This window comes from Rousettus aegyptiacus, unplaced genomic scaffold, assembly GCF_014176215.1.
Source record: "Rousettus aegyptiacus isolate mRouAeg1 unplaced genomic scaffold, mRouAeg1.p scaffold_m13_p_11, whole genome shotgun sequence".
In the NCBI taxonomy this organism is placed as follows: domain Eukaryota; kingdom Metazoa; phylum Chordata; class Mammalia; order Chiroptera; family Pteropodidae; genus Rousettus; species Rousettus aegyptiacus.
The window spans coordinates 64,352,528-64,377,381 of NW_023416286.1; the positions used below are offsets into that span (position 1 = coordinate 64,352,528).

At 31.2% G+C, this 24,854-nt stretch overlaps 1 pseudogene; it reads right to left on the bottom strand.

Annotated features, from left to right (window-relative positions):
* Window positions 1-390: 390 nt before the first annotated feature.
* LOC118609777 lies at window positions 391-509 on the bottom strand (annotated as a pseudogene).
* Between the last annotated feature and the right edge of the window lie 24,345 nt (window positions 510-24,854).

Genomic DNA, 24,854 nt, shown 5'->3' on the forward strand with positions numbered 1-24,854 from the left:
ATATTTGTTATATACAGAACCTGATACTTTCTTTAGGAAGGCTGTCTGAGTACAAAACAAGCACTTATACTAAAAATTTCTATGATGTAATATGCTTTTTAGCATTTTAAAAATAATAATCTTGGTTATCTACTTATTAATTTTTGCTAGTGTGTATATAAGCAAATACTAAAAATTTTGACACATAAATGATAATGAATAATTACACTGATGGTATTGTCAGCCTTATTGCTTTCAAAACAGTTGAAGAGGAAATTAAAATGGTCATATGAGAAACTAAATTTTGGTTGTAATTTTTTTTTTTTTTAATAAGACAAGACAATCCTTGGTTGACCTCACAGATTGCAAGAACTTTGTCAGCTTACAATCCCTTATTTTTTTTATTTTTTATGCCTACAGCAGCTGGCTTTCCTAGGTGGTCCCCCATCTAAATACTAATCAGGCCGGAACCTGCTTAGTTTCCAAGATCAGACGGGATCGGGCTTGTTCAGGGTAGCATGGCTGTAGACTTGGTTGTAATTCTTGATGTAAAACTTGATTAAAGAAGTTAACATATATTTTTAATTTCATCATATGGTGCTCTACAACATTTATTAAAATACACTGAATATCGAAAGAAAGAATAATTGGAAACAAGTATACTCATTTTACAATATTAAATTTAAAGAGACAAGAAGTTATTGAATTTTAGAATTTAAATGGATTTTAGAAATAATCTTGTCGGAATCATTTCTTTTTCTTTTTCTCTCTTTTTTTTTTTTCAAGAGAGAAAAATAACACTCAGATCATCGACACGCCCAAGATGAGATAGACAGTGTTGGCACTGACGTTTAGCAGAGACCCTTCCTCCAAAGCTTATGTACAATATGTATCATTGCTTCTATTAAGAGTGTGCAAGGGGTCCACTCTTCTGCAAACACCTTGAATTTTGTTTTTTACCTATGATAGTCAATGTATCTGTATTCCCTTAACTACAAAGCCCTGGTGATCCAGCACCTAGAGCTCTAATTATATTCCTACTGTAAATAGAACAAATATGCTAAATATTTATTGGGAGCACAGCCAAGGTTTAAGCTGTTTGTGGATGTATATGCTCTAGATTATAAATTAATCCCTGCATAGCATGACATTGCAATGTAACAACACTCAGCCCTGCCAGTGACCTTAAATGAAAAGCCCCAGGCATCTTTACCAGCCACTTACTCATTCCACTTGATAACATTTTGACTGATAGAAGGAAAGAGGAAAAGGATCTAGCCACATCATTTACTGAAATGGTGAAAATGAAAAGTAGGGAAAACATTACTGTACTGAGTGAGAAATAAAAGTTGATGATCTTCTGACTGAAAATAATGAACCAATAACTCTTTGACCAAGAATATTATCTGTCAGACTAAATTGTCAAAGATCTTAATATAATATCATATAGAGCCAGTTATTTCCTAAATTCAAGCTATCTGAGTTTATTAATCATCTCTTAAACTTATACTAACAAGTTTAATTTGTTAAATCAAGTAATTTGTTAAATCAAGACTTATTTTAAATTTAGCTTATTCAAGTACTAGACAGTAACTTTTGTACTACATATCATTAATCCTAAATAGCTAAGTATAAGAATTCTACAATCTTAAATGTATAACAATGTACACACATAAAATGTATGTATAATAATGATAAACATAAGACTTAAAAGATAATTTCTATAAAAACATTATATATTAACAATAGAAGTAAATGTTCCATTTAATTTCATTTAAGAAAATATTTTCAACTTTGTACATAAAGCTCACTATATAGTATCTAATTTGAAATTTGAAACTACATTGTTAGTCATAATCATGAAATACTGAGCCATCTATCACTCAAAAGAAAAAAAATCATATTGTAGTTTTTTAAAAAGGAGTTTGCAAGTAACCGTAAGACACATTTTTTTACCTAAAGATCTTTCACTAAATATAAGTGAATATTTTATATACAATGCTTTTTTAGCATATCAAATTCAACACCTGAAAAATGGAGTTAAAAGTTATTTAGTTTAACTAAGAGTATTAGAATGAAATTAGATAAAATATGTGAGAGCATTTTGAAAATAAAAAAAATAGTCTATAAATATTTACCTCTGGTAAAGTATTTAAGACATAGATATTAAAAAAAATTCTAAATGTAGAAAGTAGAATAAGCAAACCCTCATTGAGAAGGACGCTTTTCAACAAAGTACAGGAGTTGCTTTTTTGTTGTGATTGATCACTTATTCTCAATTCTAGTAATGTAATTGTATTCTTGAGCTCTGAAATTTTTTTGGTTTGTGCCTCTAAGTTCCTTTACTGCTTATTGGACTCTCTACTTCATTGATCTTGTTAGGGCATTTTACCCTACTAATGAACTTAAAATATGGCTATCGCTTATTTGGAAAACGTTTAATTTTAATGTGGGTTTGCTCATGAATATAAACAAAGAGAAATATAAAGAAGTCAGTGTTATTTTATTATTTTTGAGAGTTTTAAAGGACATGAAAAATCAGCAAATGCAACTTTTTCATTTGTGCAGATGCAGACACTATAATTTTAAATGTTTCCCCTATGTTATATAAATAGGGAATTGCAAAAGCAGAATCATCTGAGAAACTTGAAGGGTACTAGAGTCAGAAAATGAGTTTGATTCAAGGATCTGCCATTTACTGGGTTTATGATTAGGGTCTTTGCAATTTATCACAGCAAATTTAAAGAATGTTATTGCTGATCCCATGTTTTTGAAACACGATTAAAATTTCCAAATTCATTTGTAAAATTTCTTGGAATACATAAAAAAAATAATTTAAGTGCCATATGAGCATCATGTTAGTTTATTTAATGTGAAAACAAACAAAAATAATTCTCAAAGTTTTTTCCTAGACATTCTACTTTCTGAAAATAAAAGTTGATTTGTTTGATGCTGTAGAAGTCCCACTGTTCAAAATGTAGAAATGTACATAAACATACTGAGAAACTCTAGAGAGTTACTAAGTCAGTTGATTGGCCAAATAACTAGAGTTCTCAAAACAACTTACATAAACTATTGCAAGGCAGATAATTCTGTTGTATGAGTAAAGAACATAAAATGTTAGACATATTCTATACTTTTTAATAAAAATAAATTTAGGAAGAATCCTAAGGACTAAAAGTACTTTTCATTATTTTAATTTCTTTTTGAGTCTCAATTTTTTTTTTTCCCCTTTGGCTTTTCTTAGTCCAAAGTAGGTTTCTTAAATTTTTAACTCTTCTAATATTTTTGCGGTAGATGTTTTCTTCTATCAATAAAAAGTTCTTATTAATTCTACAACTTGTATTTTCTCAAGTATGTGGAAATGGATTGCAAGAATTGTAAAGAGTGGGAGTCAGGTGGGGGAAGGGATGGAGGGGAAGCCAACTCTCTCACCAGTCTTTCTTAAAGAATCTTTGACTTCCTCAAATTTCTTTCCATATAGCTGTCAATTTCCAGAACATTGTTTGTACATGATGTTGTCCACTTACTCATTCTCTGAGATTTGCCAGCATAAAGCTTCTGCATTTGTAACCCAGAGGGGATATCTATCTCAAGAGCACCTGTAAGTATGAAACTTTTAAGTTACTGATAGTAAAATAAGGCTGTGAATATCTTTGCTCATCACAATTGCAAGCATTGTTATATAAGTATTGAAAAATCTGCTTAAACAACTGCTGAAATTTTATCGAAAGCCTTTATTCATATATCCATTTTAACATTCCTTCTCTTGGACATGGGTATGAGACCATGACGGAGGTGTGTTAAATTCAGTGACAGCCATTCAACCCAAATATTACCCTTTCTCAGTAAGATTTACTCATTCCCTTAAGAGATCATTATCTACATGGCATGTTATATATGGGAAAATATTTAACTCTTTAATCTATATTAATTCACCTAGTATTTATTATGCGCCCACTACAGAAATTCAAGATTATACTTGAAAAATATACTCACGAAAGCATTAGAGTATTAAGTTATACATGCAGGAGAGAGTGTTGGATAACATTACAGATTTAGAGCCAAGTTCCTGAGGAGTTACTACTGTATTACTGTGGCCGAGTTATTCAGCTTTACTAAATATCAGTTTATTCACCAGTACTAATGAAATTAACAACGATAGCTAGTTCATATAATTGAGGTAGAGACTCAATGAAATTTTGCATATGAAGTATTGAATAAATGTGCACCTAGCACATATAATAAATATTATTATTAATATTATTTTATGCTTACTATTCTCATTAATGTTTAAATCTAGAAGGTGATATCATTTGAGTTTAGAAAAAATAGATATAAAATATGAGTGAAGATACATAGAGTCAATGAATGTAGAAGCAACAGCATTGACAATGTATGACTAATAAAAAAATTATAAAGGAAATAAGCTTTAGGCTATAATTTTGCCTTATAACTCCAGAGGTCCTTAAAAGAGAGAGGATGGAGAGGAGAAATATTTGAAGAAAAAAGTAGAAAATAAACTATAAAGCTAAAAGAAAATTATAAAACTTTAATATGATTTAGTTAATCTTATAATCATGTTATAAAATAGAATCTCCAAACAGAATATTCAAGAAAGCAATAAAGTACACCTTTCAAATTTATACAAAACCACTTGACAAATTGGAATTTTAAATGAGTTCATAGTGATTATGCATGGAAAGATTATTAATCAGACATATGGCTATTGCCACTGATTTATTATAGCTATATTCCAGCAAACATGACTATAGAATTAATGTGCCTCTCATAAAATTTGAAAATTGAAAATTTTGGGGGTTTGTATAAATACCCTTATAGTTTTCAGGACAATACAAAACAAACGTACATATGCGATGACACCAAATATAACATTTAGTCAAAACTGCTTTTAGACCACCATAAAAACATGCTGCTTTTTGAAGCAAATAAAAGGTTTTATGTTGTGCCTTTCTCATGCAAAAGTTCTTGGTGCACTATTTCTATGCTTGTGAAGTCTGAATAAATTATGGCATATTTCCTTTTGGGGAATTGTACACTTAAACAATATTATATAGCTATCAATTTACTTTACAAAGAGCTGCCAGATGGAATTTGCAAAATGTTTCCAGTGCCATCTTTGTCAATTAATTCTGGCAAGCAAACCAATCAGGTAACAAGGATGAATAGTTAAGAAGAGAAAAATGGTTTTGTTTCCTCCCATGTCTTGATCCTCATCTTAATGAATGAAGTAGAAAGTTTGCTATCAGAACGATCACAAAGTTAATGATTGCCCCATTTTAAACCTACTTTTAAATTTTTCAGAATGTGGTCTTTAATATTATTTAAAATGAAACAGAAAACCCATTACTTTTAAATAATTTTAATATTAATTTAAATTAATTAATGTTTATTCCTTAATAAATTCATGGAAACAAGGTTGCAAAAAACTAAAAGTAGAAGGAATCAGGATATCAAAGTTTTTCCCTTTCTACTACTTATCCAGTTAATATAAAGGTATACCTGGTTTTATAGCTGCTAATATATAGCTGGTCAATTAAATATAGAAAATCCAATAGTTTCCAAAAAAAAGTATATATTCTAGTGGAGAAAGTGAAGTATGCTAAGTAACACATGTATACACGTGTATCACAAATACATAACACGTACATATCCATGCAACTGATTTTAGCCAAATAAATGGTGGCATTTATGTTGCTCGTGGATATTTAATTTGTGCAGAGCTCAGTGTATTTTATCTTTACTCAACTTGGATTCATCTGGGGTGATCAAAGTCTAAGCATAGAATTACCATAAGTCTTTTTCACATCTTGGCAATTGATGGTGGTAGGATAATATGGGCTACAAGCTGATAAATGAGGTTCTCAGTGAAAATATCTACATGTGACCTCTCTATGTTAGTGAATTTTATTACAACATGGTAAATGGATTCCATGAGAAAGTGTCCCAAGATAGAAGGAGCCAGACTAAAGCTTCAGCACTTTTTATGATCTGACATCAGAAATTACATTACCTTTCAATCAAATTATAGTTTTCAAACCATTTGCAAATTTATGGCCAATTGCAAGCATTAGGAAAATACACTCCACTTTTTGATGGACATGGCATGTTTCTTGGAGAGTGTGTAGAACCATAAATATTGCTTATGAACATTTTTTCAAAATACAATATGCTGTAATGATTCAATAATTTATTTTATAGATATACTGTCCTTGTGTATTTCACAGAAAGAATGAAAAATGCTAATTCACCCGTAAAGAAAGTGATGAATTTACAATGAAGTATGAGACAGGTGTTAACAAGGAGAGAGCTCTGCATTTTCTTCTATAGCATAATTTTCAAGAAGTGTGCATGGTAGTATGAGTGATGTGAAAAGGAATGTAGATACATAGGTATGTGTAGAATAGTTTAGGTAGAACACATGAGAAATTAGTAACCTAATTGCCCTAGGATAAGGAAACTGGGTGTAGAAGGACAGAGGTGAAATGAATATTTTAGCTTTCTTAATTTTTTGCATTATAAATTTTTGATATAACATGCATATAAATAGATAAATAGTGTTATAACTAAAAAGACAGCTGTCTAGCTATCTTATAATGTGATGAATATTTTCAAAGAGATGTCATGAATGAACTCTTGAATAATTTAGTACCTCTGGGGAAGTTGAAGATGGCTACCAAGGAAATGGCATTTGACTTGGTTCTTTTTTTTTTTTTTTTTTTTTACAAATGTTGGCTTTTTTTTTCATTGTGCATCTATTTATTTCAATCATTTTATAATTAAAATTTATTTTAGATTTTTAAAAATGCTTTTCACCACTGAATATACATCTGCCTCTTCATTTTATTTTCTAATATGGTCATTAGAACTGAGTCCAGGATCCAGCGGCACTGTCACTGAGATGTAAACATATAATAGGAATAAACATAGGGCATCCACTCTGTGGGAAGTGGGGAGAACAATTTATACCTGTTGGCTCTCTAAAGAAGTAGATTGGAAGTTTTGTTTATCTATTTACTTCTTCCAGTATGTCTGCAACTAAAATAAAAGAGAAAATTTCATTAAGTAACTAGATAATTCAGCCAAATGTCTTCATGTAGGTTCCTGTGACTGAAGTTTGGTTAACTGACACATTTACTTTGTCTATTCAGGATAAAGTCTACTATATAAGAGTATGTAAAATGTTTTTCAAATATTTTTTCACCAAGATACAAATAAAATGTAGGCCAAAATTATGTTATGTTGGAAAAAAATATTTATGGGGAAGGTTTAAAATTTTTATGCCTTATACATTAACATAGTGTCAAGTGAAATAGATCTAATACAGGGTTACTACTTCTATGATAATTTGATCACATCAGGAGATCACAAATATGCATTCTGGTAAATAAGAAGATTTGGCTCCTAAACTTTAAAGACAACATTGCAATGACAAATAAGAGACCTTGTATGTCTAAGCTCCCACAGGAATTCAATTGTTTCACCTTTATTATTGAAGAGTGGTACTTTTTTTAAAGTATTTTATTTAAACACACAACTGAGTTATGATTCCATAACATGGTGATTTTATACAACATTACAGATGCACGATTTTTACTGGAATGATTTTGAAGACTGTCCTGTAATTATTTTCAGTTAGTCACCATTTAGAGAATCATGACAATCACTCTAGCAGTATGTTTGAGAAATCGTTGCTGAATTTAGCACTTAGTAATTAGATTATGTTATTAGAGGAGTGCTAAGTTTCAGTCATTGAAATTTAACAGATTTCCGAAACCTCTTGCTGAGGATACTTGATTCCATTCCCATGGAAACTGTTGCTGCCTTGACAAATAACCCGTAAGTAGCTTTTGAAAAAAATGAGTGTTAGATTTTTAAGCCTTTGCTGTTACTGAAAAATGTAAGCATAACAATATACTTCAAGTGATATTTTCTTTTCTTGATTTTTTTTTGTATAATAACTAGTAAAAGCTAAGCTTTATATAAAAAAAAAATTTTTAAAACCTAATTTTTAAAAATAAATACTTAATATTTTATATTGTGTATGAAATGGCATTATGCCATTTGTGCACATACTATAATAAATAAAATGTTATTTTTTAAACCTTAGGACAATATAGGCATAAAGATAAATTTTAAATAATAAACCAATAGTGTAGGTAAAATGGAACAAAAAGAACAGATGGACCAAATAAAAAACAATTAGCAAAGTGAGAGACTTAAAGCAAAGCATATCAGTCTTCACATTATAATATTCTAAATACTCCAATTAGAAGAGATATATTGCAGATTGTATATCAATACAATACCCCATTACATGCTGCTTCTAAGAAATCACTTAAAATAAAAAAGACGCACAATTGTTAACAGTTAAAGGACACCTATAAAGTATCCCCCTCCCCGAGAAGGATCCCTGAATTTAAGAAACGCCTTAAAAACCCAACTGAAAATTGTTATGGAGAGGATTACATGTTTCTATAACTTCACAATGAATTAGTGATTCAGAATTAATTATGATTTCGTTGTCATATTATATTTTAGAATCTGTCAGAAGAGAGCTGGCTGAGTAAGCCAAGAGAGTTAAGACAGCCCCTTATTTGAAATGTTTTTCAGAAAGGGTTACTTTTTCAGTCAACTTGGTAAGAAAAGAAAACTAGACTATTTCATCATGAGATAATCTGTTTTAAATTGTATCCTGATGATTGACTGACAAAGTTTGGGCCATGTAAAAACTGTATAATAATTCATTTTTCTTTATGTTTTCAACCCAACAAGTTTCAAAAGATGCTCAGTACCACATATTTTCTCTTTAGTATGACAGAATATGAATTATTTGCATATACAGCTTCTCAAATAACCATTTCCATAAACTCAGAGTGAGCTTCTGTGACTTTAGAAGCATAAATATAGAGGAACAACAATAATGTGATGTCAGGCAAGAACCTCATTAAAAAAAAAAAAACATGCTATTGTCTTACTTTGGCATATAAAATATTTAATGCAATCTCCCATATTTGATAATACTATATCTCAAATGTAGCCCATCCTCAAAGCATATAAACAATGATATTATTTTGATAACTTGAAGTTAGACGGGAGGAAAGTAAGGTTTTGATTCTGAAGCTTCTGTTTTCCAATGGGACTTCTCAGATTCTATGTACAATTTAATATGCTTTCTCTTTCTATCTAACATAGCAAAAGATCTGTAATATATATATATATGTAAAATAACATATAATACAAAGACTTACTGTACTTTCTCCAGAAATTCATGTATTTGCCTCTGATTTAATTTTGTGTACTTGTTCATAATGATATTTGAATATAAAAAGGAGCATCATTAATAAATGACCACAAATTTCAAGATATCAAATGTGATTAACACAATTAGAAATCATATAAAAACAAGGTCATTTAAACCGCAGGCAGGCCATTGAATACTCACTGTGTCCCAATGACCCTACTCTGAAGTCTTTTCCTAGGCTCAGACAGCTAATGAGGAAATTTGGTGGTGTTTAAAGATGCACAAATGGAAGTAGAATATAATGCCAGCTTTTGAAGCCTATCCATTTAACACAAATATTCAGTGCAACACAAATGGTACTGTGGAACTAGCTACAATGAAATGTACATTCTATGATTCCATTAGTCATTGCTTTATCCCATGTGTCTAGAATAATACTTAGCAAATAACACTTGGCTCAATAAATATTTGTTGAATGAATGAAAATAAATAGTTAGATAGATAGATGCATCAGGGAACATAATTAAACAAATAGATATGAAAATGGCTCCCCCTCCATTATCATTCAATATATGCCTGGTGAAAGTTGTGGGATAAAGCAATAATATCAATCGGATCATTCTTATATTCCTTCAGAATCACATCCCTATTATGATCTGGAGAAAATGTACTCAAATTACCAGAATAGATCTTAGGAACAAAATAGCATTAAGGAATCACTGTCACATAACAAGAAAAGCATGACTTCAGAAATTTGGAAGACAGTCTTGAAGCTTAGATCAACTTGTAATTGTATTATTATCTACAGTGTAATCTAACTGATAATGTGAGGTCGCCTATCTCTAAAGCTAGATACTTATTGATATCTCTCCCATTGCTCTAATTTTCCTTATATGTAGTAAACATACAAAATAACTTTTGATTAAATGAGAATCATAACTTCATAATTTTTTAAATTATTGTTTATGCCTCGTATGGAATATTTTAGCAAAAATGAATATAGTTTATGTATATTATTAGTACATCTCATTATGTATTATAAATTAGAAAACTACTTCTGATAAATGATAATGTTGGTTTGAGTGGAGCAAATTCTTTAGTGCCTCATTGTTTCTTATAGAAGCATACCCGAGGTTCAGTGGCTTCAGCAGCCTAAAAAAATTTAGAGCCTAAAATCATAGTTGTTAAAGGGATTTAGAAGCACAGTTTGCAACTTTTTATCACATTTTATAGTGTGTGTGCAGAGGGAAAGAGAGTCGCTGCAGAAGTCTAATGTTCAAAGATCTACATTTTTGCCAAAAAAATGAGATCGATTTTATTTTTTATATACCACCCCATGTGGACATAAATTCCAGGATCATATTTTCCTGCTGTACCAGAATTACATAATGTAATCATACAGAATGCTAAAAGATCATGCAATATAACCTAGATTCTATTTTTTTTTTTAAGATTTTTAGTTTCAAATATATGATACATTTGTTAGATATTTATATAGTTTGTGAGACGATCCCACTGATTACTCTATTTTCCCTTTGGCTCTACACATAGCCATTACATTACTGCTGACTGCATCCCTATGCCATATTCCCCATCTCTGTGACCATCTATCAACCACTAATTTGTACTTTTTTAACCCTTCACCTCTTTCTCCCAGCCCCCCCACCCTTCCCCTCACCAGATTGTACTCTATATTTGTGAGTCTGTTTTTGAATAGTTTGTTCTTTTTGTTCCTTAGATTCCACATACAAGTGAAATCACATGCTATTTATCTTTCTCTGTTCAACTTATTTCACTCAGCATAATAACCTCTAGGTCCATCTATGTCGTTGCAAATGGTAGGATTTCATTTTTTTAATGACTAATATTCCATTTTATATATGAAGTATAACTTTTTTATCCTATTGTCTGTTGATGGGAATTTAATGTGTTTTATTTTTTACTGAACCACGGGTGTGTTCAAGGTACCAACACAGCCGTCGTCTCCAAGGCCTGACACAAATCATCATTCAGTCAGGGATATAAATGACAACAACTTATTACATCTATTTTCTGATTACATAAACGTATACAGCTACCTCTTTAATCTGGAAAAATAGTATTTGTATTCTACATTCTAAAATTTTATCAAAATTTATTAAATATAACTATGTTAAAAAGCCTGCACTAACTAATAACTAGGGACTACCCATTTTATTTTTATTTATTCAACCCCATATTTACTAACCATGTCTAAAAATGCTTCATTTCTCATAGCTATTCAAAGCTTATATAGTTTAGCATTCATTCCTTCAACTACAATTATAACAATTGTTTTGGAAGAAGGCTTAGTTCTCAGTTTTAAATTGTATGACCATTCACAATAAATTAAACTTATATCATAAACAGTGTCTGATGTTTGCAAAAATAAACATAAGTATGCATCAGCAATGTATAAGGTAGTCCTGGAAAATGACATTAGTGTAATCTATGGCCATATTACTAGCTTACTGGTTGCACTGAATATCTACTTCTACAAAAGAACTTTTGCTTGTCCCTCTAACTGAATTTGTCTTCTTATTGAGGAAGTGCTTTGACAAATCACATTTGGTAAAATCACATTTGATTGGTTCATGCTTTCCAAAATGACTTTGTACCCAGTAACAGCATACTAAAGTTATTCCTACTTTTTTATTTTTTTGCAGCCGTATCAAAATGATCTTAAAACAATAGATTCGAAGTGGGAAATAAACTTCTAAAGTCCTTCTATGAAAATTATACTCAATTGGCCCTTTCCATCAAGATTTATATTTAGTCAGAGGTCGACTCAGGTTTTTGCCATTATTGATCAGGATTTGTTGCAATATTTTTGGAGAACATTATGGATCTACCCTTTCTCTACTTACAGTTTTTTCTGCACCCCATGTGGTCTGAAGCATATTGGGCTTCAGGAAGCAGCAGGCTATGAACAGAGTGTTGGTCCATAATCACCAATGAAAAGGTCTTCATACTAGGATTGCTAGTTTTACCATTTCTATTTCTGTTTACCATTTGCACTTTTGGATCACCTCATACAGCAGCCATCATCACTACTTTCTCTTTCTTAAATTTTTACATGCACCACTCCCTAGACCATGTTGCCCTGGTATCTTCAGGGTTAGCCTGGTGACAAAAATGGCACCTGAAAACAATGAATGAACATACTCTTTACCACATAGACATCCTTTCTGCCTTGCATACCCTAGAATTAAGAGAAGTAACTATCTTCCTCTGATCTTTGCTTCTTTAAGTAGAAGCTAGGAAATGGGATTCCAGGCTGCAGCTTGACCAAAAAGGGCTTTCCTTTTTGTGTACTAATCCACTGGTTAAATTTCTCTATGCTGTTAGGACTTCTCAACTGTTCCAGAGAGAATGCTACTGAGCTTCAATATTACACAAACATATTAAAATAATAGTGACATTAATAATATAATCATGCCATCAGTTTTTTAAATCCCACAATAGAATATAAATCGCAAATACTTCAAGAAGACCAATGCAGTGCAAGTCACTATATTTTTGGTAAAGACAAAAAGAACTACAGGGTAAATGAAAACCCTAAGGGCAAAAGAAAATTACATTTTATTTCAAATACTGTAATAGATTGTTTACTTATCAATCTGAAAGTTTTTTTCTAACATTTATCTAAAGTAAGTTAAGTTATTGACATTTTAGAAGAGTTAAACTTCGTAACGTATATAATTTATAATACAATTTGTATATGTTAACACTAAGATAAAAGAAATTCATAATTATCATTAAATAGGCATATATTAATTTTATATGCGTTAAAAAAGGTAAGAACCAATATTTTATAATGTTTCAAACATTGTATAGTCAACAATTACCCTCATAATCCTCTGGTAGAAAATCATTATTCTTACCATGTAATACAGGTGAAGAAACTCACAGGTTTAATGCCTCAGCTAATGATATACAGAAAGACAGTTACAGCAAGGGTCAACGATCAGAATTTATTTGGAGATGTCAACTTTCAAACTGCTGTTTCACATTGACCTCTGAAAGAAAATCAATTATATAGAGCTTACTGGCTTAGAGAATGTCAATGCAATGCAGTTTAATTTATCATTAAACCTGTACTGTCTATTTTACCAGTCTGTTGTTTACTGTGAATAGTAATGCAGCATACAAACTGCATCTGGAGAATAAGGAAAGATTTATTTATTGGAGTGTCTACTAGACTTCAGTAACATTTCTACCAAAGTGCTTCTCTTTCACGCAGAACACGTTTTTTTTTTAAAGGTTTAAATTTATTGAATGACACTGAAGCAGAAAGTAAAAGAGATCATTCTATCATACCAAATGTAGAGTGATATCGTTATAACTTCTGAAATTGCATTAAAATACTCAGGGAAATGAGCTTTCTCAATAAAGAATAATGGATTCAAAGGACAGGCAGAGTGACAGAAAGCGATAATTAATTTTCTCAGTACCAGATCAAAAAAAGGTGTGTGTATATATATATATGTATATGTATATACATATATATATATATATACACACAGAATATATAATCTCTCTCTATATAGACATATATATACATATATAAAAAGCATACACACACATATATATACATATATACATATGTATGTGTGTGTGTGCGTGTATATATATATATATACACGCACACACACATATACATATATGTGTGTGTGTATGTATATATACACACACACATATATATTTGAGGAATGGAGAGTATTGTTTTCTTCTGAGACTGCATACAGAGAAGCAGTGGGATTCACCCAATGAATCTTCTTATAAAAAAGAAACTATTACAACAGCGTGATATCCTGCATTCAACTAAAAATATTGGCTAAGAAAGTAAAAATTGTCCTCAAATGAATACTTCTTGAATTGAATATGAACAAAGTGGAAAGCTTTATGTTAACTTGTAATTTATGGCAATAATTTTAGTAGAGATGAAAACTTCTTAGAATGGTTAAGAATTCTTAAAAACAGTTCTAAGATATAATTCTTAAGCAAGTATTTTGTAGGAGGCGAATTGAAGTCATTTTTCAATTTAATTCGATCGCATGCTAATAGTTAATTTGGTAACATACAAATTTTGTATCTTTTGGCTTAAAATAAAGTGATGTATGTTAGAAATAACATATGAGGGAAGAAAGAAAGAGGAATCATCTACATAATATCGTGTAGGTTATGCACTGCTCAACTTCATGTGGCACCATTTTATATATGCTATAATCTGGAATGTGGCCCTGGAATTGTGTATGTGATCACCTTGGAAAGGAAGGTCACCATTTTTTCTCAAATTTATTATAAAATTGGCCTTTTAAATGTAAGATCTTTGTGTCAGCATGCTTAATTAGATACTACAGAATCTTTTGTCCATCTTTCTGTGCTTCGTTCTAGTCAATTTTTTATATCTACTTTCAACTACTCTTGAACTCACTTCTTCTTAGTTCTAAAATTTACTTAAGTTCACTGAATTCTTGTCTTTCATTTCTAAAATCACATTACAAAATTCTAGCTGTTCTATTTATTTTTTTAAAAAATCACCTTAATATTTTTCCTTTTCTTTAATTATGATTTCATTTCCTGTTTATCTCTTTATACATTTGATGCAATTAATTTTATGGACTTCAGATTATTCTATTATTATAAGTTCTAATGTTGTTAATACTTTGATTTTGTCACTTTTGTTGTATATATCCAATTATTTTCAACCAATTTGGATGGGTTTGTTTTATAATTTTTAATCCTGGAGTCCCTGAGTTCTTTTCACAGAGCAATGAACTTTGTTTTTCTCTTGGGGGTTTGGGGGCGGCAATAACTTTACTGTTAATAGGCCAGGTGCTTGCAACATGCAGACAATATAAATTTGGATTTCTCAGTTGTACATGGAACAAATTGAGGGATTAAATTTTTCATCCCACCAGACTCAATACGTAGGACAGACTCTGGTACTTTCCTAGGTCCATGTGCAGATTTTCTCTACTGTAATTCTAATGGGAGGAAAATCTGCTATGGATTTTTTTTTAGCACTGATTTTGGTTCTAATTACAGCTTTGTTTAGGCCCAACATCATACCTTTTGCACTGGATAGGTATTTCATTAAACTGCAGTTTAGTAATCAGATCATAATGCTCATTTATCCTCTCTGCTAATGAATTCATAGGTTATTTTCTCCTACTTTGAATTACTATATATTTTTCTAGCATTTTCTAAGATTTGTTTTTAGCTTGTAAGTATATTATAAAATAAGTGATGGTATGTAGCTCCATATGCTAGGTTCAGCATGTTTCTAATACATAAATAACATACTTTTGTGTTTTTAGAATATATCTCTAAAACGGTCTGTATGACTTCTTCCCTGGATTATACATTTTTGTTCAGCCTACTGCATTTTCATTCCCTCTATGTCATTATCACCTAATTATGTGTGTACATATACACAGATATTCATATCACATATTTATTTTATTTTATTATTAGTTTCAAGTATACAGTATATTGCTTAGACATTTATATAGTTTGTAAAAACGATCCCCCTAATTGCTCTTTCTCTCCTCGGCTCTCCACCCGGCCATTACATTAATGCTAACTGCATTCTCTATGCCGTGCTTCCCATCCCCGTGACCCTCTATCAACTACTAATTTGTACTTTTCTAACCCACCATGCCTTTCTTCTAGTCCCTCAACCCCCTTCCTCTCTGTCTGTCACCAGATTGTACTCTATATTTGTGAGTCTGTTTTTAATTAGTTTGTTCTTTTTGTTCTTTAGATTCCACATGTAAGTGAAATCACATGGTATTTATCTTTGTCTGATTTATTTCACTCAGGATAATAACCTCTAGGTACATCCATGTTGTTGCAAATAGTAACATTTCATTTTTTACTGAGTAATATTCCATTGTAACTTCATAACTTCTTTATCCAATCATCTGTTGATGGACATTTAGGTTGCTTTCATATCTTGTCTATTGTAAATTGTGCTGCTGTGAACATAAGTGTGCATAGATCTTTATGAATTATTATTTTGTTTTTCAGAAATGCAAAAGGTATATCTACTTTTAATTTTTTTGAGAAACGTCCAGACTGTTTTTCATGTTGGCTGTACCAATTTGCTATCTCACCGACAGTGTATGAGAATTTCCTTTTCTCCACATCCTCACCAACACTTGTTGTTTGATTTATTGGTGATAGCCATTCTGACAGGTGTGAGATGATATCTCATTATGTTTTTAATTTGCATATTAAATATTTTAGTAAAGCTAAAGCATCATTATCTATTGTCGTAAGGGATATTAGAAGACATGTCTTTCAACCTCTCTCTATTTGCTTAAAAATATAGAACCTCAGATCTTGAAAAAAATATCATTCAATGTGATATCCTGGCACAATCTCATGAAAATATAGTATGATTTTGAAAATAAAAAAAAAAACTTGTGGAACATTTAGAAAATATCTTATATCATAAAATTTGAAAATTTTATACTGTTGTATTGAAGCAACATCAGAATTATTATCTTTGTTCTCCAAATACAGATCTTCATTAAATTGAAATAAAGGTATTAATAAGAAGCATGAAAGTATTTTAAATTACTTTAGAACAGTAACTTTGATTTTTTTTCCTATCCTTGTTTTTATTAAGTACTATGAATATTGTAAAGTGGTTATATCAGTTTTGTTTTTGGTTTTGGTTTTTACTTTTCTGTTTTCTAAATTGTTCTGGTTGTATTTACTTATAATTAAATATATTATATTTAAGTTTTAAAATGTAAATATTAAAATGGTCATTATAAATAAAGCTTAGTTTTAATATATGAATGATATATATCAAACATATATTTTCTTTCAACTTACAAAAGTTGCTCAAAAAAGTAGTTTCTAGTTTCTGTCCTAGACCAATGTATCAGAAACTTTGCAAATGTTAACTACCCATTTTTATATTTTAATTATTTTAGAACTAGTACCCCTCAGAATGAAATACAAAAATTATTAGCACGTCATAACAGATTAATTACCTTTTGGCCCATGTTTACTGATCATCCACATCTAAAATCCTCAGGTAAACCCACCACCCCCTCTTCAGGGAATTTTGTGTGTTTTATGTACTCTTTAATACTCGATAGTATTTCACACACTCTTCTATCTGCATAAATTGTTTTCCTTTCATAGAAGATGCTTAGAGTTTCTCAGGCAAAATTAGACTTATCCTGGAAACATCATTTCAGATATCACCTGGTTTACAAAACTTTATAGACCCATTCCAGCTGGTAAGAAGAAAAGGAAGCATGTTTTAAGGCACTGGAATATGTTAGAATCTCTATTTGATAATCAAAGCAGAAGTGTGATATTAATATACTTTTAAAAGTTATGTAAAATATAACTAGGCTTCTTACATCTACATGTCTTCGATCCTCTGTACTACTCACTGTGCATGATGTCACTTGACCACTAAAGTTTAATGGCTCATTCATAAAACCTGGATTAGTTCCTATTCTTTTATTGGCAGAGTGTTTTGTAAAGGGGAAGACTGTTTCGTAAATGAAGACAACTGAGTTTTAGTATAAAAAAACCTTTCGTTTGCTTAATTAAGATGAAATATAAACTAAAACTAAAAGAAAACAAAATAAAATATCTCCTGCCTGAAGGCAGCTTGCTCTTAGTTTTTTCCCACTATGTGACCAGAACTCTATGATCTCTTTCATTGTTTCCAGCTAATGTAGTTTTATTGCCCCCAAATAAAAACATTGAAAAGTTAATATTCATTTTTGAGTTAAATTTTATTTTTTATTGAGATGTCATTGACACATAAGTATGTCAGTTCAAGATGTACAAGGTATTTATTTGCTACATCTATATGTTGCAATATGATTCCCACCATAGCATTAATTAACACCTCTATCAGGTCACATAATTATATTCTTTTTTGTGTGATGAGAACTTTTAATATCTAGTGTCTCGACAATTCTGAAGTACATAATACAGTAATGTTAATTATTATCACTATACTATGCCTTAAATATTTATTTTTAATCATAAAATATGCATATGTTAAATACAATTCAAAAATATAAAAATTAAATAGCAATAAAATAGTCTTCTAGGAAGCACCAACTGAATGTAAAGTTTACCAAAATACTTTTAAAATGTATATTCTAGACAGTATTTATGAATTTATCTTTTCTAAAATGAAATTTATCGGAGTAACTTTGGTTAATAACATTATGTAAGTTTCAGATGTACAATTCTATAATACATCACCTGGATATTGCTATGTGTGCCCATTACCCAAAGTCTAGTCTCTTTCCATCACCATATACTTGACCCTCTTTATCCTTTCAGACAACAATATGGTGATTACCAGAGGGGAAGAGGAGCAGGAGGAGGATGAAGAGGATGAACTTATCTTTTACAAAAGTATTCACACAATTGCTTACTGATACATTACTTACTATAGAAAAGAAATAAAGAAAAAAATATTCAAACCATCTAAAAGGCCCATCAAGCAAGGATTTCTGAGAAAAAAAAACAACTCTTCATTCAATTCTAATCCTACCTCCTAAAGCTAACTATTCTTAATAGTTTATATGTAAAATTTATATCTATGCTAATACCATTAAAAGATATTTTAACAAATAATACCACAATGTGAACTATATTGTTTGATATTCTAATGCATAGTGCTCAACTATATTATTTTAATAGACATAATAATGTTTAAAATGTTATTTTATGTAGTTCAAAAGAGTGATTCCACTTATTGTGGTGAATTTAACTGATATTTTATGATGCTTCATTTTATATTTTATGATGCTTCAAATATGTAGAAATATTAAGTACAAAAGCAGTTTTAATACATAGATAAGCTTAAAAAGCATAAAAGGATGATATTCAAGTGCTAACAACAACAAAAAGGAGTACTCAAAGCCACATTGGTAAGCTAAAATTAAAGTTGCATTAGCTTTTGGCTGTATTTTAACTGGACATTTGCTTAGCAGCTTGGATTTTAAAACTAGCATGGAGATCAAACCCATACATGATTAAAACTAAAACCTATGAACTTCATCCTGAGAGCTGAGCAAAGGTATCATATCTATGAATAGAGAACCGTCTTTAGTGAGCTTATGTGCTGCAATTACAAAGCATACTTAGGAACTTATTGCCAACTGTCAATTAAAAAAACAAATCTAGAATTAGATAAGGAGAGCAAAGCAAACCATCAACAAAACAAAAAGACAACTGAAGATATTCACCGATGATGCTTCTGATGAGAAACTTTATTTGAAAAGACTATTTCAATAAAGGGAGCACTCTGACCTCAGTATAAGCAAATGTCTCAAAATTAAACAGAAACAGTTTTTCTTTATAGGGAAAGGTAATTGGGATAAAAAGGAACCTTGTGGGAACGTGAAGCAAGCAGATGAGAGTGAACATCAATGGAATGGTTTAACAGAAAAGGTACCTCTTTATGGTTGGCCACGTCTAAGAATGAGTTTTTAACAGAGATGTTCTGGACCATATTGATTGCTGAAGCTTGGAGTCAAGCCAGAAATCAGGAGTCTGTGGGGAGGAAATGTGTAAAGATGTACTTAAGTTGGGTCAAGCCAAGCTACTGAGTTAGTTAGTAATTATGAACACTCAGTCACAACTGAGACAATTCATACATTAATGAATTGACGAATCCACTCCCTAGCAATCTTAAAGAGACCAAATTGATTTTCTATCAAATAAAAACTACAGTCACTATAATTAAAGAGCAACCTAAAATAAGTAAAACAGTAGCTGAAGATAAAATTGATGAAATGTTTTTAAAGTAATATGAGTAATGAACTGGGAGAAAATAATTGGAATATAGTATCCATAATAGGCAAAGGTTTATTATCTGTAATATATATGTACACATATATACACATATATACTATTATTATTATTATGGTGACATTGGTTAACAAAATATGGCATTTATAGTGTACAATTCAACAATAAGTCATATATATTTTGCATTGTACATTCACTACCCATAGTTAGATTTCTTTCCGTTACCACATATTTGACCCCTTTTACTCAATCTATAGTATATTTTAAAAGTTTAAAAAAGAAGCACGATATTTAAAAAAGTACTAAATACAAGTGACAACTCAAGAAAAGAAAGTGTAAAAAGCCAATAAACCCATGAAAATTATAATGTAAAAAAATCAAAGCAAAATACCATTTCTCATTACTATATTGGAAGAAAAAATAAGACATCTTTTATAATTATTAGTTAAAATTTAGTAAAATAAATCATGTCATGCACAATCTTTGAAGGAAGGTTATTATTGCCACATGAGGAATTACTTGGCATTGTCTATTAAAATTTAACATGTTCATTCTTGCCCTGGCAATTTTATTTCTAAAAATTTATTTAATAACATTCTCCTTACGTCTGTAAAAGTATACACAGTGTTTATGATAACAAAAACATCCAAACAATATAAATTACCAACCTTAGAAAACTTTTATCCCTTTATAGAATATACTTGCACAAAAGAAGTTTAAAATCCGAGTGTTTTCAATGCACTTTTAGGGGGCTATAATCCATCTATTTATATTTATTACACATTTTCAAGAAAAAATATATCAGTGGTTTGTCCTACTATGATCCTTTTGAATCAGCCACAAAGTGTATCTTAACTAAGAAAATATTAATGATTATAATATTATTTCACTTATTAAATTTATCAAATCTCTTTTGAAGGCCTTAAATATTAATGTAGTGGACAATGCTTTAACTTCTATGACCAGTAAATTGAAACATTTATTCTAAGATGTCTGTATCTAGTCTAAAGACCAAGAGGAGTCAGTTCCAATCCTGGGGAACCTCTAGAGCCCTGAAGACTGTGTTATATGTCAAACAACCATGAAAGCCCTATGTGATATAAAATCTAGAAGGAAAATATTTTGAAATATCATCTGACTTTTTTTTATATGTATCTTGCTGGTTAGTGCATTGAGGTAGCTATATTGTAAAGAAAGAATCTTTTGCCGTAGACAATAGGTGTTAGAAAATTAAGATCAATGCTTTTGTATTCTAGGAGGTGGCAAGGCTAAAGGACATTTGAGCCGTGAAATTTTCCTGATGTATACCATGCAACCTAAAATATCTGAATCTGTTAATTCTGCTCCAGGAATGTAGAACTGAAGAATCAGAAAGGGTGTGGGGGGGCGAGGGGGAACCTATGTTGCTAGGTCTCTGAGTGGGTAGAATGTTGAGCACATCATCCATTAGTTTAGGAAGAATGAGAGACTAGGAGACAGTAGTGCAACTCTCCATGTTAAATTTTAATAGATGAAAACAGTTTGATAAGATAAAATGTCTAAATGGCAATACAAGGTGGATAGCATCTGAAGTGCCTTAGATAGTTTCAGCAAGGTTTCTGCGGGACAATGAGATCCTGGAACAACCTAATTGTCTTGAGTGCCAAAATACCCATTGAAGTTTAAAAAAAAAAATGGAAATATTTAAATAGGCTAAAGTATATAAAGAAGTCTTGTTTCGTAGAATGAGGAATGACATGTCAGTAACCTGCCAGTATCTATAAACGTGGACTCAGAGTAGAAGATGGCCATATCTGGTGATGGCACCACATAGATAGAAAGCAACCGCACAATTCAATCTTATCTCCACAAAATCACATGCCTTCTCGGTGCTATATATTTATGGCAGTATTTAGGAAAATGACACTCATTCAATTATCTAAAAATTATATTTTAAAAATTAAACTGATTAAAAAATGCAGTCTTTAAAAGATGCTTCGGAAGAATTAAAGGTGATAATATTTTATAATTAGTGATGCCTTATAAAGTATAAAAGGTTAATTCTTTTTTCCCCAGAAAAGATAGATTGAGCGATTGATCGATGTATTGATTAATCTACAATCAGCATCTTCTCTCTGAATTCAGTATATTTTTTTATTGGGTCATACTGCTGCCAATCCCACTATCTTCCCCATAATAAATTTGCTTGGTAAAGTCAATGAACTAGTTTCTCACATGCAGGGTTTGTTTATTCTTCTTAACATAATTGAGAGTTAATGATCCCAAATAATTGTTCAAACTTAAGATATTTTTTGTCTGGGAATGAAAATGTGTCTATATGGGCGGGGGTGGAGGGGACTGGTAACAATGAACTTTAGTTATATTTTATAATTCATGGGTCCAGTTTTCCTAATGATAATAATTATTACCACCATTTTCAGAGCACATTTTATTAGATCCTAAACTAATGACTCTATGGGAAAGTATTATTAGCTTTTTCTTCCAGAAGAACAAATTGTATTTGAAGAAAATTATATTGCTTGCCTAAGAACACCCAGCTAATAGATGCCATAGATAGAACCAAAATCAATAGGGTATGCTTAGCTTTTATACAGAACTATTTCAGTGTACTCAAAGTAAAATAATTCTGTTTACAGTTCCATTTGTAAAGGTATATCCCATGTTAAAATGTTAATTCATTGATGTTTTCTATATTAGTTGAATAAACCTTAATCTTCTAACTGATTTGTTGAGCATAAACTGCAGGGGAATAAGAACAAAAGTAAAACCAGTTAAGAGACTATGACAGTAATCAGAATTTAGAAATTTTTTGATCATTCAGAGTGGTGGCAGTGAAAAAGTACTGAGAAGTAGTCTGATTCTGTTGTATTTTTCAACACGATTTGGTGATGAATTGGGAATAGAGTGTGTGAGCAAAACTAATTGAGGATAGCTTTAGGCTTTGTGGCCTGATAGCCTAGACATATAAGGTTTCTATCAACTAGCTGAAGAATAATTTGAAAGGAGCAGGTTTGGGGTCAAAAGATTTGGACAGCAAAGGGCAGAGTTTCGTTTTGGGCATGTTAAAGTTGAGCTACTTTTTGGGCTCCGTAAATTGGTTTTGACTCATTCAGGAAAACAGAAATTTGATATAGAAATGTGAACTCCATTTTATATAGAAATTAGAATTTATAGTGTTGTCGGATGAGCTGCGAGTTGGTGTACAATATAGTTAAGGATATTTCTGCTGAAGGTCAGGGAAGCTGTGGCTAGAAGGTCAGGCAGACACTTAAGCACTGAAGCCCATAGTTTTCAAGTTTTCACTAGGAAATTTTCAATCTCATGACTTTCTGATAAAGCTCCTGCTGTCTCAGTCTGTAGCAATAAATCTGGTGAATCTCAAGTGCCCACTTGACTCTTATGTCTGCCCATACATCTGGCTGTTACTCTTGTTAGAGAATAATTAACTTCTCCTTTTACCACCATCCAAATATTCTGTGAGTTCTTTTCTCATTGATAACCCTATCCCCAGAACCATACAGAGAAATAACTGCCCAAAAATATAGTTTTTAGCAGTTCTTCACCATGCAGGGGGAACCTTACAAGGGAATATTTGTGATGCCAAGTTGGAAAAAAAATCCAGTACAATTTTCTAATCAAAATATATAGTAAGCTCTTGGACAGAGGAGTCTATTTTTAAGAGAATGAATTAGTATTAGAATTATAAATTTGGTACCTGTATTGGTTTTCTATGGCTGCTATAACAAAGTATTCCAAACTGAATAGCTCAAAAAAAAAAAAAAAAAAAAAAAAAGAAAAGAAAAGAAAAGAAAAGAAAAGAAATTAGTTGTCTCACAGTTCTTTCCAAAATCAAAGTGTCACTGGAGCCATGCTCCTGAGACTGAGTAGAAGCCTCTTGTAACTCCTGGTGTTGGCCATCAATCCTTGGCTTCTAGCTGTATCACTCCTATCTCTGCCTCAGTCATCACATGGCACTCTCCCTGTGTTTCTTTCTTCACGTGATATTTTCCTCTTATAAGAATACCAATCATATTGGATTTGTGTCCACCCTAATGACTCATCTTAACCGGATTACATCTGCGAAGACCCTTTTTCCAAAAAGAGTCACATTCACGTATTCACAAGTACTGGGTATTAGCACTTCAACATATTTGGGAGGAGAGAAACTCTTCAATTCAAACAGCAGTTTTCAGAGTGGTGAGGGTATTCAAAGCCGTAAGTCTGGATAAAAGCACATAGGAATCAAATATTAACACTCTGACCCTGACTCTTCTATCTTAATATTCCACATTAAAATCAACCATGTGCTTAGATTGGGCCTATTCATGGTAATCTCTCTATTTTAAGATCCACTTATTAGGAAACTTTATTCTTTTTACAACCATAATTACACCTTGCCATGTAACATAACATATTCACCAGTTCTGTGGATTAGAACATGGGTTTCTTTGGACCTTTATTCTGCTCACCACAGAGGGAAACTGAAGAGTGTAGTGTTCTTAAGTTCAAACGCTACAAAGAGGAGAAAGTGATCAAGCAAGGTTGAGTCTTACTGATGGCCTGATTAAGTTAATTAGATTACTTGTTGGTTCCACAGGTTGAGAGATGTAAATTGAGCATGGATATAGGACCTGGGAGGACATGGTAACATAATAAGAGCAGTTCATGTGTATCGGTTTGGGTGAAAGTCTGGTGCAAGTAATGCATACACAAGTGGTAAGAGAAAATATAGATACAGCGAGTACTGACAACACTTTTAATATTTATAAGAGATTAATGA